The sequence below is a fragment of the Schistocerca nitens genome, unplaced genomic scaffold, assembly GCF_023898315.1.
Source record: "Schistocerca nitens isolate TAMUIC-IGC-003100 unplaced genomic scaffold, iqSchNite1.1 HiC_scaffold_528, whole genome shotgun sequence".
Taxonomy (NCBI): Eukaryota; Metazoa; Arthropoda; class Insecta; order Orthoptera; family Acrididae; genus Schistocerca; species Schistocerca nitens.
In genome coordinates, this window is record NW_026046061.1 from 393,637 (window position 1) to 413,518 (window position 19,882).

The following is a 19,882-nucleotide window of genomic DNA, read 5'->3' on the forward strand; positions in this document are numbered from 1 at the left end:
TAATCCGTCAGCTGTTCATGGACGATGTATTCTAGGGCTTTAGATATTGCAGGTAGTATGCTGATCGGCCTGTAGTCACCTGGCGACTTAGGGTTGTCAGTCTTGGGTATAGGTTGAACTAAACTTTGCTTCCACTCAGTAGGATATGTACTACTGACAAGAGACAGGTTGAAGATGTCTGTGATAACTGGAGTAATAGTGTCTACGACGTTCTTGATCATGCCAATGCTCACTCCATCATTTCCTACTGCCTCGGAAGAGATTCTCGTAATTGCCTTGTGTACTGTGCCGGTAGTGACATGTTTTAGGAAAAACTTGTCTCTCGAGAGATTGATATCTTGGGGCTGGTAATTTGTCGCTGCGTGGCAGTTTACAGCTGTTGAGAAGAAATCGTTTAATTCTTCTGCAGACGCTTGATAAACAGCGTCAGATCTTCGCTTCCCTATACCGAAACTGCGCAGCTTTTTCCACAGTGCAGCAGGTTTTGATATGCCGCATACGACAGAGCGGGCATGTCTGATTTTGGCATTCCTCACGCTCTGCTTGGTTCTATTTCGGAGTTTCCTATAAGCTTCGTACGCCTCGGGAGTTGGGTTACGCTTGAAGGCCCTATGTGCAGCATCACGTTTATTCATTAACTGGCGTAATGCAGTGGTGAGCCACGGAGCGGGAGCTCTCTTTACCTTGACAGTGCGTTGAGGAGCATGTTTATCATACAGTGCAATGATTTTGCGACATAATTCCCGAATTTTTCCGTCTAAAGTCGGTTCATTGCTTATATCATACCAAGGGATGTCTGAGCAATCCTTTTGAAGAGCGTCATGGTTAACATTTTTTAGGTTTCTGTAGGTTACCAGGTGAGATTTTTCTTTGGTAGTATGCACTGAGTAATTTAAGAATATCACGTCATGAGCAGAGAGTCCTGGAGCGGATGTCTGATTGGCGCGAATTATTTTATCTGGTCGCTTTGTTGCCATTATATCTATGAGTGTATGGCTGTGTGGCGTGTGATGAGTTGGGTCCAGCGGTGTTAAACTCATATCATTGGAGTGGAACAGTCTCCTTAGTTTTTCTGCAGAGGGAGATTTTAACTGTAAGTCGATGTTTGTGTCGCCCATAATGATTATGTGTTCATACAGTGTCACGAGCGAGGACAGGGCAGACTGAAAGGAGGACATAGCACCGACGTTTGGAGGTTTATAGATTACTCCAATTAGCAGTTTCTGATTTGATGTATTTATTTCGAAAAACAAGAACTCTGCTTCTCCTTCGCACTTTGCATCCGATGTGCATAGTATAGTAGGTCTCAGATCAGAGCGAACATAGGCACCCACACCACCCCCGCGTCGTGTTTCACGATCTGCCCTTAGGAGAGTGTAACCAGTGATTCGGATAGCGTCGGAAGAGATGTTTGGTTTCAACCAAGTTTCAGAGACGAGGATAATATGGAACAGCGATTGGCAGAACAGGTTACAGAACTCGTCGAAGTGAGCCGTTAGCGACTGAGCGTTCGCGTGGGCCACAAAGAGCCCGCCGCCGGAACCGGTCCGTCCCATTGTGGCCGCCTGTAGGACCGAGCGCGCTCCGTCTACCTGCTGGCCGGAAGAGGGACAAAAGCTGGATTTCGCGGGGGAAGACATATTTACAGGTGTGTCCAAGGTCGTGACTGACTCAAGCGTCTGTGGGCTAAAGGTGAAAGACAAGCTGGAGGTATCGGAGAAGGGAGCGAAAAGAAAGATGGAAAGTGGCTGTGGTGCTTACGAAAAAGATAATAGTAGTAGTAGTGGTAGCGACGAGGATGAAAATAACAGATATAGAAAGGCGGTTTTAAGGAGATTCCTGTTAAAGTTGAATGTTAATTCCCGCTTGACTGACAATATGAATATACATGAGCACTTATGATACACAAATAAAGAAGCAATATCTATGTGAAACAATTGACTGATTTTAAATAGAGTACTTATGGTACTTATAGAATTAACGAAGCAATATTTACGTAAAAAAATGAAAAGAAAGAATACTAATTAACTTATATTAGACAGAGTACAATATGAGACTTTGTGTCTCGCGAGATTTCGCTCAGTCTTTCAGTTCGGACATGTTCGTCACCGTTTTCCTCCCTCCTTCCATCTTGACTACGATCCTGCCATCCTGGGTCCATACATTTTGAAGGCCGAACTGTGTGATCGCAGTGTTCAAAATTTTTAGTCTTTCGCGCGTCAGATCTTCCCTCAGGGTAACCCCACTCTTGGCGAGTTTTCTTTTCTGAGCAAACACTTCAGCTCTTTTCCGATATGACACAAATTTAATTATTATGGGCCTGGGTTTCATGACACCTGGTATCCTGCGCCCAACACGGTGGCTTCTGTCAATATCGGTCACGTCGATTCGCACGCCAAGTTTTTCACGCACGAGGCTAATGACCAGGTCGTCGGTGTTTTCGCGATCGTTTTCAGCTACCCCGAACAAGCGCAAGCTGTTCCTTCGCTGATACTGCTCGAGTTCATCGGTGGCCGCAGACAGTTTAGCTTCTAGGTCGGCGGCTTTTTTCTCTTGTGCGGCCAGGGACTTTTTGAGAGACTGGATTTCGGTGCTGTTGCGCCCGACAGACTCTTGCAGTTTGTCCATGACCGCGGCCGTCACAGAATCCGTGATGGATTGCACGATTACGTCTAGCGTGTCTTTGCTGTGCAGCGCCGCACTCACCTGGGACCGGACGAGCTCCCCGATGTCGGGAAGCGAGGCCTCACCTGCCGCCGGAGACCGGGCGCCCGCGCCGCCTGCGCCCCTGTAGCCTCGCCTGCTGCCGCTTACTCGTGCTCTTCCCATTTTTCACTCACTTATCACTTATCACTTGTGGTAATCAACGGAGAACAACACACCACGGCAAGTAACTCTTGTTTAGTCGGATGCACACGTTGTGGACTGCCGCACTTCTCTGTAACACCTTCAATGAGCGGAAAAACTCGCGAGCCAAAGAAACGCGCGTCACTCAGTGGCCGCCATATTTAGATTATTGTGGCCAAGATAGATACGAAGCCCACACCTACTACAGTGGTACAAGTTTATATGCCAACTAGCTCTGCAGATGACGAAGAAATTGAAGAAATGTATGATGAAATAAAAGAAATTATTCAGATTGTGAAGGGAGACGAAAATTTAATAGTTATGGGTGACTGGAATTCGAGTGTAGGAAAAGGGAGAGAAGGAAACGTAGTAGGTGAATATGGATTGGGGCTAAGAAATGAAAGAGGAAGCCGCCTGGTAGAATTTTGCACAGAGCACAGTTTAATCATAGCTAACACTTGGTTTAAGAATCATGATAGAAGGTTGTATACATGGAAGAACCCTGGAGATACTAAAAGGTATCAGATTGATTATATAATGGTAAGACAGAGATTTAGGAACCAGGTTTTAAATTGTAAGACATTTCCAGGGGCAGATGTGGACTCTGACCACAATCTATTGGTTATGACCTGTAGATTAAAACTGAAGAAACTGCAAAAAGGTGGGAATTTAAGGAGATGGGACCTGGATAAACTGAAAGAACCAGAGGTTGTACAGAGTTTCAGGGAGAGCATAAGGGAACAATTGACAGGAATGGGGGAAAGAAATACAGTAGAAGAAGAATGGGTAGCTTTGAGGGATGAAGTAGTGAAGGCAGCAGAGGATCAAGTAGGTAAAAAGACGAGGGCTAGTAGAAATCCTTGGGTAACAGAAGAAATATTGAATTTAATTGATGAAAGGAGAAAATATAAAAATGCAGTAAATGAAGCAGGCAAAAAGGAATACAAACGTCTCAAAAATGAGATCGACAGGAAATGCAAAATGGCTAAGCAGGGATGGCTAGAGGACAAATGTAAGGATGTAGAGGCTTATCTTACTAGGGGTAAGATAGATACTGCCTACAGGAAAATTAAAGAGACCTTTGGAGATAAGAGAACCACTTGTATGAACATCAAGAGCTCAGATGGAAACCCAGTTCTAAGCAAAGAAGGGAAAGCAGAAAGGTGGAAGGAGTATATAGAGGGTCTATACAAGGGCGATGTACTTGAGGACAATATTATGGAAATGGAAGAGGATGTAGATGAAGATGAAATGGGAGATACGATACTGCGTGAAGAGTTTGACAGAGCACTCAAAGACCTGAGTCGAAACAAGGCCCCCGGAGTAGACAACATTCCATTGGAACTACTGACGGCCTTGGGAGAGCCAGTCCTGACAAAACTCTACCATCTGGTGAGCAAGATGTATGAAACAGGCGAAATACCCTCAGACTTCAAGAAGAATATAATAATTCCAATCCCAAAGAAAGCAGGTGTTGACAGATGTGAGAATTACCGAACAATCAGTTTAATAAGCCACAGCTGCAAAATACTAACGCGAATTATTTACAGACGAATGGAAAAACTAGTAGAAGCCGACCTCGGGGAAGATCAGTTTGGATTCCGTAGAAATACTGGGACACGTGAGGCAATACTGACCTTACGACTTATCTTAGAAGAAAGATTAAGGAAAGGCAAACCTACGTTTCTAGCATTTGTAGACTTAGAGAAAGCTTTTGACAATGTTAACTGGAATACTCTCTTTCAAATTCTAAAGGTGGCAGGGGTAAAATACAGGGAGCGAAAGGCTATTTACAATTTGTACAGAAACCAGATGGCAGTTATAAGAGTCGAGGGACATGAAAGGGAAGCAGTGGTTGGGAAGGGAGTAAGACAGGGTTGTAGCCTCTCCCCGATGTTATTCAATCTGTATATTGAGCAAGCAGTAAAGGAAACAAAAGAAAAATTCGGAGTAGGTATTAAAATCCATGGAGAAGAAATAAAAACTTTGAGGTTCGCCGATGACATTGTAATTCTGTCAGAGACAGCAAAGGACTTGGAAGAGCATTTGAATGGGATGGATGGTGTCTTGAAGGGAGGATATAAGATGAACATCAACAAAAGCAAAACGAGGATAATGGAATGTAGTCGAATTAAATCGGGTGATGTTGAGGGTATTAGATTAGGAAATGAGACACTTAAAGTAGTAAAGGAGTTCTGCTATTTGGGGAGCAAAATAACTGATGATGGTCGAAGTAGAGAGGATATAAAATGTAGACTGGCAATGGCAAGGAAAGCGTTTCTGAAGAAGAGAAATTTGTTAACATCGAGTATAGATTTAAGTGTCAGGAAGTCTTTTCTGAAAGTATTTGTATGGAGTGTAGCCATGTATGGAAGTGAAACATGGACGATAAATAGTTTGGACAAGAAGAGAATAGAAGCTTTCGAAATGTGGTGCTACAGAAGAATGCTGAAGATTAGATGGGTAGATCACATAACTAATGAGGAGGTACTGAACAGGATTGGGGAGAAGAGGAGTTTGTGGCACAACTTGACCAGAAGAAGGGATCGGTTGGTAGGACATGTTCTGAGGCATCAAGGGATCACCAATTTAGTATTGGAGGGCAGCGTGGAGGGTAAAAATCGTAGGGGGAGACCAAGAGATGCATACACTAAGCAGATTCAGAAGGATGTAGGTTGCAGTAGGTACTGGGAGATGAAGAAGCTTGCACAGGATAGAGGAGCATGGAGAGCTGCATCAAACCAGTCTCAGGACTGAAGACCACAACAACAACATACATATGATACCATAAACCCAATTACACTCATTTTACATACTTCTCAGACAAATGACATGAAGAATCAAGAGAGAAGAGAACCACACATGAAGAAATATGACTCCGAAATACAACATTAATACAATTCATCAAACACACTTCAAATATCTCAACTGGACACAGACTCAACAACACAAAGCATTCATACTACAGAACTATTTTACACACTATTTACACAATACAAAATTAAAAACACCAAAAATGAAAGTACATGATGAATCAAGAAAGAAGATTTCCAAACATGAAGAGAGAAGATTAACTTCCACAAACAACGACTCTAACAACACAAACAAACTTCCTAATACATTTCAGTACACTGACATAAAACATGCAACGGAGGATATGTGACGGTCACTGAGACCTACAAAGCCATTAGCTGCATCTTAAAATTGACACATATTAGGTGATGACACCTAACACAAATGGTTCTCTAAATGAACGAACTTGAATTTATCTCGAGTGTAATTGACATATGCAATTGCGTACTGTGATGAATACAGTACATAACTGAAAGAGATGAAAACATATTACCATAAAAACATGACTATTGTAGCACACTATATGCTAAGTACATGGATGGACTAAAGTATCGGACACCTCGGCATTGAAACGGATTACCATTTATGATGTATACAATTCTGGCATGTATTAGTTACAAATGAAAATGGGAAAAACCTAATAAACCTAATCATCTGAATTCCTATTATGTCAGTATACAAGTGTGACAGAAAACTCTCTATGTGTAAAAAAAACATTGTTACCATGTTTCCAGAAACAAATGTGCAAGCTGTTAATTATCGACAAAGTTCAATGACAGAATAAATCCAAGTCTAAATCTCCAGATAAATATAGAACTGTATGTACGATGTAAAAATGGCACAACCATCTATACCACATATCCTCCATACATACTCGTATATTTCTCTACAGGTAACTGTAATTCAACACCTTTTCAACACTCACACTCCACATATCAAACCATTTACACTAACACTACATGAAGAATGAAGAAAGAAGATTTTGTCTCATGGAGCTATATGTCTCTACAAAACACTATATAAGCTACACAACAAACCCACTCACACAAACAGATCAGAACACAACTTTACATCACTCTACATATGATACCATAAACCCAATTACACTCATTTTACATACTTCTCAGACAAATGACATGAAGAATCAAGAGAGAAGAGCACCACACATGAAGAAATATGTCTCCGAAATACAACATTAATACAATTCATCAAACACACTTCATTTATCTCAACTGGACACAGACTCAACAACACAAAGCATTCATACTACAGAACTATTTTACACACAATTTACACAATACAAAATTAAAAACACCAAAAATGAAATTACATGATGAATCAAGAAAGAAGATTTCCAAACATGAAGAGAGAAGATTAACTTCCACAAACAACGACTCTAACAACACAAACAAACATCCTAATACATTTCAGTACACTGACATAAAACATGCAATGGAGGATATGTGACGGTCACTGAGACCTACAAAGCCATTAGCTGCATCTTAAAATTGATACATATTAGGTGATGACACCTAACACAAATGGTTCTCTAAATGAACGAACTTGAATTTATCTCGAGTGTAATTGACATATGCAATTGCGTACTGTGATGAATACAGTAAATAACTGAAAGAGATGAAAACATATTACCATAAAAACATGACTATTGTAGCACACTATATGCTAAGTACATGGATGGACTAAAGTATCGGACACCTCGGCATTGAAACGGATTACCATTTATGATGTATACAATTCTGGCATGTATTAGCTACAAATGAAAATGGGAAAAACCTAATAAACCTAAACATCTGAATTCCTATTATGTCAGTATACAAGTGTGACAGAAAACTCTCTATGTGTAAAAAAACATTGTTACCAAGTTTCCAGAAACAAATGTGCAAGCTGTTAACTATCGACAAAGTTCAATGACAGAATAAATCCAAGTCTAAATCTCCAGATACATATAGAACACTATGTACGATGTAAAAATGGCACAACCATCTATACCACATATCCTCCATACATACACGTATATTTCTCTACAGGTAACTGTAATATAACACATTTTCAACACTCACAATCCACATATCAAATATTTTACACTAACAGTACATGAAGAATGAAGAAAGAAGATTTTGTCTCATGAAGAAAAATGTCTCTACAAAACACTATATATGCTACACAGCAAACCCACTCACACAAACATATCAGAACACAATATTACATCACTCTACATATGATACTATAAACCCAATTACACTCATTTTACATACTTCTCAGACAAATGACATGAAGAATCAAGAGAGAAGAGAACCACACATGAAGAAATATGTCTCCGAAATGCAACATTAATACAATTCATCAAACACACATCAATTATCTCAACTGGACACAGGCACAGGAAAACAAAGCATTCATACTACAGAACTATTTTACACAATATTTACACAATACAAAATTAAAAACACCAGAAATGAAATTACATGAAGAATCAAGAAAGAAGATTTCCAAACATGAAGAGAGAGGATTAACTTCCTCAAACGACTCTAAACAACACAAACAAACTTCCTAATACATTTCAGTACACTGACAAAAAACATGCAATGGAGGATATGTGACGGTCACTGAGACCTACAAAGCCATTAGCTGCGTCTTAAAATTGATACATATTAGGTGATGACACCTAACACATATGGTTCTCTAAATGAACAAAATTGAATTTATCTCGAGAGTAATTGACATATGCAATTGCGTACTGTGATGAATACAGTAAATAACTGAAAGAGATGAAAAGATATTACCAAATAAACATTACTATTGTAGCACACTATATGCTAAGTACATGGATGGACTAAAGTATCGGACACCTCGGCATTGAAACGGATTACCATTTATGATGTATACAATTCTGGCATGTATTAGTTACAAATGAAAATGGGAAAAACCTAATAAACCTAAACATCTGAATTCCTATTATGTCAGTATACAAGTGTGACAGAAAACTCTCTATGTGTAAAAAAACATTGCTACCATGTTTCCAGAAACAAATGTGCAAGCTGTTAATTATCGACAAAGTTCAATGACAGAATAAATCCAAGTCTAAATCTCCAGATACATATAGAACTCTATGTACGATGTAAAAATGGCACAACCATCTATACCGCATATCCTCCATACATACTCGTATATTTCTCTACAGGTAACTGTAATTCAACACCTTTTCAACACTCACACTCCACATATCAAACCATTTACACTAACACTACATGAAGAATGAAGAAAGAAGATTTTGTCTCATGGAGCTATATGTCTCTACAAAACACTATATAAGCTACACAACAAACTCACTCACACAAACAGATCAGAACACAACTTTACATCACTCTACATATGATACCATAAACCCAATTACACTCATTTTACATACTTCTCAGACAAATGACATGAAGAATCAAGAGAGAAGAGAACCACACATGAAGAAATATGTCTCCGAAATACAACATAAATACAATTCGTCAAACACACTTCAATTATCTCAACTGGACACAGGCACAGCAACACAAAGCATTCATACTACAGAACTATTTTACACACTATTTACACAATACAAAATTAAAAACACCAAAAATGAAATTACATGATGAATCAAGAAAGAAGATTTCCAAACATGAAGAGAGATTAACTTCCACAAACAACGACTCTAACAACACAAACAAACTTCCTAATACATTTCAGTACACTGACATAAAACGTGCAATGGAGGATATGTGACGGTCACTGAGACCTACAAAGCCATTAGCTGCATCTTAAAATTGATACATATTAGGTGATGACACCTAACACATATGGTTCTCTGAATGAACAAAATTTAATTTATCTCGAGTGTAATTGGCATATGCAATTGCGTACTGTGATGAATACAGTAAATAACTGAAAGAGATGAAATGATATTACCAAAAAAACATGACTAATGTAGCGCACTATATGCTAAGTACATGGATGGATTAAAATATCGGGCACCTCGGCATTGAAACGGCTTACCACTTATGATGTATACTATTCTGGCAAGTATTAGTTACAAATGAAAATGGGAAAAACCTAATAAACCTAAACATCTGAATTCCTCTTATGTCAGTATACAAGTGTGACAGAAAACTCTCTATGTGTAAAAAACATTGTTACCAAGTTTCCAGAAACAAATGTGCAAGCTGTTAACTATCGACAAAGTTCAATGACAGAATAAATCCAAGTCTAAATCTCCAGATACATATAGAACTCTATGTACGATGTAAAAATGGCACAACCATCTATACCACATATCCTCCATACATACACGTATATTTCTCTACAGGTAAGTGTAATGCAACACGTTTTCAACACTTACACTCTACATATCAAACCATTTACATAAACACTAAATGAAGAATGAAGAAAGATTTTGTCTCATGGAGAAAAATGTCTCTACAAAACACTATACATGCTATACAACAGACCCACTCACACAAATATATCAGAACAGAATATTGCATCACTCTACATATGATACTATAAACCCAATTACACTCATAAGTATTTTACACACTATTTACACAACACAAAATTAAAAACACCAAAAATGAAATTACATGATGAATCAAGAAAGAAGATTTCCAAACATGAAGAGAGAAGATTAACTTCCTCAAACGACTCTAAACAACACAAACAAACTTCCTAATACATTTCAGTACACTGATATAGAACATGCAATGGAGGATATGTGACGGTCACTGAGACCTACAAAGCCATTAGCTGCATCTTAAAATTGATACATATTAGGTGATGACACCTAAGACAAATGGTTCTCTAAATGAACGAACTTGAATTTATCTCGAGAGTAATTGACATATGCAATTGCATACTGTGATGAATACAGTAAATAACTGAAAGAGATGAAAACATATTACCATAAAAACATGACTATTGTAGCACACTATATGCTAAGTACATGGATGGACTAAAGTATCGGACACCTCGGCATTGAAACGGATTACCATTTATGATGTATACAATTCTGGCATGTATTAGTTACAAATGAAAATGGGAAAAACCTCATAAACCTAATCATCTGAATTCCTATTATGTCAGTATACAAGTGTGACAGAAAACTCTCTATGTGTAAAAAAAACATTGTTACCATGTTTCCAGAAACAAATGTGCAAGCTGTTAATTATCGACGAAGTTCAATGACAGAATAAATCCAAGTCTAAATCTCCAGATAAATATAGAACTCTATGTACGATGTAAAAATGGCACAACCATCTATACCACATATCCTCCATACATACTCGTATATTTCTCTACAGGTAACTGTAATTCAACACCTTTTCAACACTCACACTCCACATATCAAACCATTTACACTAACACTACATGAAGAATGAAGAAAGAAGATTTTGTCTCATGGAGCTATATGTCTCTACAAAACACTATATAAGCTACACAACAAACCCACTCACACAAACAGATCAGAACACAACTTTACATCACTCTACATATGATACCATAAACCCAATTACACTCATTTTACATACTTCTCAGACAAATGACATGAAGAATCAAGAGAGAAGAGCACCACACATGAAGAAATATGTCTCCAAAATACAACATTAATACAATTCATCAAACACACTTCAATTATCTCAACTGGACACAGGCACAGCAACACAAAGCATTCATACTACAGAACTATTTTACACACTTTTTTCACAATACAAAATTAAAAACACCAAAAATGAAATTACATGATAAATCAAGAAAGAAGATTTCCAAACATGAAGAGAGAAGATTAACTTCCTCAAACGACTCTAAACAACACAAACAAACTTCCTAATACATTTCAGTACACTGATATAGAACATGCAATGGAGGATATGTGACGGTCACTGAGACCTACAAAGCCATTAGCTGCATCTTAAAATTGATACATATTAGGTGATGACACCTAAGACAAATGGTTCTCTAAATGAACGAACTTGAATTTATCTCGAGAGTAATTGACATATGCAATTGCATACTGTGATGAATACAGTAAATAACTGAAAGAGATGAAAACATATTACCATAAAAACATGACTATTGTAGCACACTATATGCTAAGTACATGGATGGACTAAAGTATCGGACACCTCGGCATTGAAACGGATTACCATTTATGATGTATACAATTCTGGCATGTATTAGTTACAAATGAAAATGGGAAAAACCTCATAAACCTAATCATCTGAATTCCTATTATGTCAGTATACAAGTGTGACAGAAAACTCTCTATGTGTAAAAAAAACATTGTTACCATGTTTCCAGAAACAAATGTGCAAGCTGTTAATTATCGACAAAGTTCAATGACAGAATAAATCCAAGTCTAAATCTCCAGATAAATATAGAACTCTATGTACGATGTAAAAATGGCACAACCATCTATACCACATATCCTCCATACATACTCGTATATTTCTCTACAGGTAACTGTAATTCAACACCTTTTCAACACTCACACTCCACATATCAAACCATTTACACTAACACTACATGAAGAATGAAGAAAGAAGATTTTGTCTCATGGAGCTATATGTCTCTACAAAACACTATATAAGCTACACAACAAACCCACTCACACAAACAGATCAGAACACAACTTTACATCACTCTACATATGATACCATAAATCCAATTACACTCATTTTACATACTTCTCAGACAAATAACATGAAGAATCAAGAGAGAAGAGCACCACACATGAAGAAATATGTCTCCGAAATACAACATTAATACAATTCATCAAACACACTTCAATTATCTCAACTGGACACAGGCACAGCAACACAAAGCATTCATACTACAGAACTATTTTGCACACTATTTACACAATACAAAATTAAAAACACCAAAAATGAAATTACATGATGAATCAAGAAAGAAGATTTCCAAACATGAAGAGAGAAGATTAACTTCCACAAACAACGACTCTAACAACACAAACAAACTTCCTAATACATTTCAGTACACTGACATAAAACATGCAATGGAGGATATGTGACGGTCACTGAGACCTACAAAGCCATTAGCTGCATCTTAAAATTGATACATATTAGGTGATGACACCTAACACAAATGGTTCTCTAAATGAACGAACTTGAATTTATCTCGAGTGTAATTGACATATGCAATTGCGTACTGTGATGAATACAGTAAATAACTGAAAGAGATGAAAACATATTACCATAAAAACATGACTATTGTAGCACACTATATGCTAAGTACATGGATGGACTAAAGTATCGGACACCTCGGCATTGAAACGGATTACCATTTATGATGTATACAATTCTGGCATGTATTAGCTACAAATGAAAATGGGAAAAACCTAATAAACCTAAACATCTGAATTCCTATTATGTCAGTATACAAGTGTGTCAGAAAACTCTCTATGTGTAAAAAAACATTGTTACCAAGTTTCCAGAAACAAATGTGCAAGCTGTTAACTATCGACAAAGTTCAATGACAGAATAAATCCAAGTCTAAATCTCCAGATACATATAGAACTCTATGTACGATGTAAAAATGGCACAACCATCTATACCACATATCCTCCATACATACACGTATATTTCTCTACAGGTAAGTGTAATGCAACACGTTTTCAACACTTACTCTCTACATATCAAACCATTTACATAAACACTAAATGAAGAATGAAGAAAGATTTTGTCTCATGGAGAAAAATGTCTCTACAAAACACTATACATGCTATACAACAGACCCACTCACACAAATATATCAGAACAGAATATTGCATCACTCTACATATGATACTATAAACCCAATCACACTCATTTTACATACTTCTCAGACAAATGACATGAAGAATCAAGAGAGAAGAGAACCACACATGAAGAAATATGACTCCGAAATACAACATTAATACAATTCATCAAACACACTTCACATATCTCAACTGGACACAGACTCAACAACACAAAGCATTCATACTACAGAACTATTTTACACACTATTTACACAATACAAAATTAAAAACACCAAAAATGAAAGTACATGATGAATCAAGAAACAAGATTTCCAAACATGAAAAGAGAAGATTAACTTCCACAAACAACGACTCTAACAACACAAACAAACTTCCTAATACATTTCAGTACACTGACATAAAACATGCAACGGAGGATATGTGACGGTCACTGAGACCTACAAAGCCATTAGCTGCATCTTAAAATTGACACATATTAGGTGATGACACCTAACACAAATGGTTCTCTAAATCAACGAATTTGAATTTATCTTGAGTGTAATTGACATATGCAATTGCGTACTGTGATGAATACAGTAAATAACTGAAAGAGATGAAAACATATTACCATAAAAACATGACTATTGTAGCACACTATATGCTAAGTACATGGATGGACTAAAGTATCGGACACCTCGGCATTGAAACGGATTACCATTTATGATGTATACAATTCTGGCATGTATTAGTTACAAATGAAAATGGGAAAAACCTAATAAACCTAATCATCTGAATTCCTATTATGTCAGTATACAAGTGTGACAGAAAACTCTCTATGTGTAAAAAAAACATTGTTACCATGTTTCCAGAAACAAATGTGCAAGCTGTTAATTATCGACAAAGTTCAATGACAGAATAAATCCAAGTCTAAATCTCCAGATAAATATAGAACTCTATGTACGATGTAAAAATGGCACAACCATCTATACCACATATCCTCCATACATACACGTATATTTCTCTACAAATAAGTGTAATGCAACACGTTTTCAACACTTACACTCTACATATCAAACCATTTACATAAACACTAAATGAAGAATGAAGAAAGATTTTGTCTCATGGAGAAAAATGTCTCTACAAAACACTATACATGCTATACAACAGACCCACTCACACAAATATATCAGAACAGAATATTGCATCACTCTACATATGATACTATAAACCCAATTACACTCATTTTACATACTTCTCAGACAAATGACATGAAGAATCAAGAGAGAAGAGAACCACACATGAAGAAATATGACTCCGAAATACAACATTAATACAATTCATCAAACACACTTCAAATATCTCAACTGGACACAGACTCAACAACACAAAGCATTCATACTACAGAACTATTTTACACACTATTTACACAATACAAAATTAAAAACACCAAAAATGAAAGTACATGATGAATCAAGAAAGAAGATTTCCAAACATGAAGAGAGAAGATTAACTTCCACAAACAACGACTCTAACAACACAAACAAACTTCCTAATACATTTCAGTACACTGACATAAAACATGCAACGGAGGATATGTGACGGTCACTGAGACCTACAAAGCCATTAGCTGCATCTTAAAATTGACACATATTAGGTGATGACACCTAACACAAATGGTTCTCTAAATGAACGAACTTGAATTTATCTCGAGTGTAATTGACATATGCAATTGCGTACTGTGATGAATACAGTAAATAACTGAAAGAGATGAAAACATATTACCATAAAAACATGACTATTGTAGCACACTATATGCTAAGTACATGGATGGACTAAAGTATCGGACACCTCGGCATTGAAACGGATTACCATTTATGATGTATACAATTCTGGCATGTATTAGTTACAAATGAAAATGGGAAAAACCTAATAAACCTAATCATCTGAATTCCTATTATGTCAGTATACAAGTGTGACAGAAAACTCTCTATGTGTAAAAAAAACATTGTTACCATGTTTCCAGAAACAAATGTGCAAGCTGTTAATTATCGACAAAGTTCAATGACAGAATAAATCCAAGTCTAAATCTCCAGATAAATATAGAACTCTATGTACGATGTAAAAATGGCACAACCATCTATACCACATATCCTCCATACATACTCGTATATTTCTCTACAGGTAACTGTAATTCAACACCTTTTCAACACTCACACTCCACATATCAAACCATTTACACTAACACTACATGAAGAATGAAGAAAGAAGATTTTGTCTCATGGAGCTATATGTCTCTACAAAACACTATATAAGCTACACAACAAACCCACTCACACAAACAGATCAGAACACAACTTTACATCACTCTACATATGATACCATAAACCCAATTACACTCATTTTAAATACTTCTCAGACAAATGACATGAAGAATCAAGAGAGAAGAGCACCACACATGAAGAAATATGTCTCCGAAATACAACATTAATACAATTCATCAAACACACTTCATTTATCTCAACTGGACACAGGCACAGCAACACAAAGCATTCATACTACAGAACTATTTTACACACAATTTACACAATACAAAATTAAAAACACCAAAAATGAAATTACATGATGAATCAAGAAAGAAGATTTCCAAACATGAAGAGAGAAGATTAACTTCCACAAACAACGACTCTAACAACACAAACAAACATCCTAATACATTTCAGTACACTGACATAAAACATGCAATGGAGGATATGTGACGGTCACTGAGACCTACAAAGCCATTAGCTGCATCTTAAAATTGATACATATTAGGTGATGACACCTAACACAAATGGTTCTCTAAATGAACGAACTTGAATTTATCTCGAGTGTAATTGACATATGCAATTGCGTACTGTGATGAATACAGTAAATAACTGAAAGAGATGAAAACATATTACCATAAAAACATGACTATTGTAGCACACTATATGCTAAGTACATGGATGGACTAAAGTATCGGACACCTCGGCATTGAAACGGATTACCATTTATGATGTATACAATTCTGGCATGTATTAGCTACAAATGAAAATGGGAAAAACCTAATAAACCTAAACATCTGAATTCCTATTATGTCAGTATACAAGTGTGACAGAAAACTGTCTATGTGTAAAAAAACATTGTTACCAAGTTTCCAGAAACAAATGTGCAAGCTGTTAACTATCGACAAAGTTCAATGACAGAATAAATCCAAGTCTAAATCTCCAGATACATATAGAACTCTATGTACGATGTAAAAATGGCACAACCATCTATACCACATATCCTCCATACATACACGTATATTTCTCTACAGGTAAGTGTAATGCAACACGTTTTCAACACTTACACTCTACATATCAAACCATTTACATAAACACTAAATGAAGAATGAAGAAAGAAGATTTTGTCTCATGGAGCTATATGTCTCTACAAAACACTATATAAGCTACACAAAAAACCCACTCACACAAACAGATCAGAACACAACTTTACATCACTCTACATGTGATACCATAAACACAATTACACTCATTTTACATACTTCTCAGACAAATGACATGAAGAATAAAGAGAGAAGAGAACCACACATGAAGAAATATGTCCCCGAAATACAGCATTAATACAATTCATCAAACACACTTCAATTATCTCAACTGGACACAGGCACAGCAACACAAAGCATTCATACTACAGAACTATTTTACACACTATTTACACAATACAAAATTAAAAACACCAAAAATGAAATTACATGATGAATCAAGAAAGAAGATTTCCAAACATGAAGAGAGAAGATTAACTTCCACAAACAACGACTCTAACAACACAAACAAACTTCCTAATACATTTCAGTACACTGACATAAAACATGCAATGGAGGATATGTGACGGTCACTGAGACCTACAAAGCCATTAGCTGCATCTTAAAATTGATACATATTAGGTGATGACACCTAACACAAATGGTTCTCTAAATGAACGAACTTGAATTTATCTCGAGTGTAATTGACATATGCAATTGCGTACTGTGATGAATACAGTAAATAACTGAAAGAGATGAAAACATATTACCATAAAAACATGACTATTGTAGCACACTATATGCTAAGTACATGGATGGACTAAAGTATCGGACACCTCGGCATTGAAACGGATTACCATTTATGATGTATACAATTCTGGCATGTATTAGTTACAAATGAAAATGGGAAAAACCTAATAAACCTAAACATCTGAATTCCTATTATGTCAGTATACAAGTGTGACAGAAAACTCTCTATGTGTAAAAAAAACATTGTTACCATGTTTCCAGAAACAAATGTGCAAGCTGTTTAATTATCGACAAAGTTCAATGACAGAATAAATCCAAGTCTAAATCTCCAGATAAATATAGAACTCTATGTACGATGTAAAAATGGCACAACCATCTATAACACATATCCTCCATACATACATGTATATTTCTCTACAGGTAACTGTAATGCAACACGTTTTCAACACTTACACTCTACATATCAAACCATTTACATAAACACTAAATGAAGAATGAAGAAAGAAGATTTTGTCTCATGGAGCTATATGTCTCTACAAAACACGATATAAGCTACACAAATAACCCACTCACACAAACAGATCAGAACACAACTTTACATCACTCTACATATGATACCATAAACCCAATTACACTCATTTTACATAGTTCTCAGACAAATGACATGAAGAATCAAGAGAGAAGAGCACCACACATGAAGAAATATGTCTCCGAAATACAACATTAATACAATTCATCAAACACACTTCAATTATCTCAACTGGACACAGGCACAGCAACACAAAGCATTCATACTACAGAACTATTTTACACACTATTTACACAATACAAAATTAAAAACACCAAAAATGAAATTACATGATGAATCAAGAAAGAAGATTTCCAAACATGAAGAGAGAAGATTAACTTCCACAAACAACGACTCTAACAACACAAACAAACTTCCTAATACATTTCAGTACACTGACATAAAACATGCAACGGAGGATATGTGACGGTCACTGAGACCTACAAAGCCATTAGCTGCATCTTAAAATTGATACATATTAGGTGATGACACCTAACACAAATGGTTCTCTAAATGAACGAACTTGAATTTATCTCGAGTGTAATTGACATATGCAATTGCGTACTGTGATGAATACAGTAAATAACTGAAAGAGATGAAAACATATTACCATAGAAACATGACTATTGTAGCACACTATATGCTAAGTACATGGATGGACTAAAGTATCGGACACCTCGGCATTGAAACGGATTACCATTTATGATGTATACAATTCTGGCATGTATTAGCTACAAATGAAAATGGGAAAAACCTAATAAACCTAAACATCTGAATTCCTATTATGTCAGTATACAAGTTTGACAGAAAACTCTCTATGTGTAAAAAACCATTGTTACCATGTTTCCAGAAACAAATGTGCAAGCTGTTAATTATCGACAAAGTTCAATGACAGAATAAATCCAAGTCTAAATCTCCAGATAAATATAGAACTCTATGTACGATGTAAAAATGGCACAACCATCTATACCACATATCCTCCATACATACTCGTATATTTCTCTACAGGTAACTGTAATTCAACACCTTTTCAACACTCACACTCCACATATCAAACCATTTACACTAACACTACATGAAGAATGAAGAAAGAAGATTTTGTCTCATGGAGCTATATGTCTCTACAAAACACTATATAAGCTACACAACAAACCCACTCACACAAACAGATCAGAACACAACTTTACATCACTCTACATATGATACCATAAACCCAATTACACTCATTTTACATACTTCTCAGACAAATGACATGAAGAATCAAGAGAGAAGAGCACCACACATGAAGAAATATGTCTCCGAAATACAACATTAATACAATTCATCAAACACACTTCAATTATCTCAACTGGACACAGGCACAGCAACACAAAGCATTCATACTACAGAACTATTTTACACACTATTTACACAATACAAAATTAAAAACACCAAAAATGAAATTACATGATGAATCAAGAAAGAAGATTTCCAAACATGAAGAGAGAAGATTAACTTCCACAAACAACGACTCTAACAACACAAACAAACTTCCTAATACATTTCAGTTCACTGACATAAAACATGCAATGGAGGATATGTGACGGTCACTGAGACCTACAAAGCCATTAGCTGCATCTTAAAATTGATACATATTAGGTGATGACACCTAACACAATTGGTTCTCTAAATGAACGAACTTGAATTTATCTCGAGTGTAATTGACATATGCAATTGCGTACTGTGATGAATACAGTAAATAACTGAAAGAGATGAA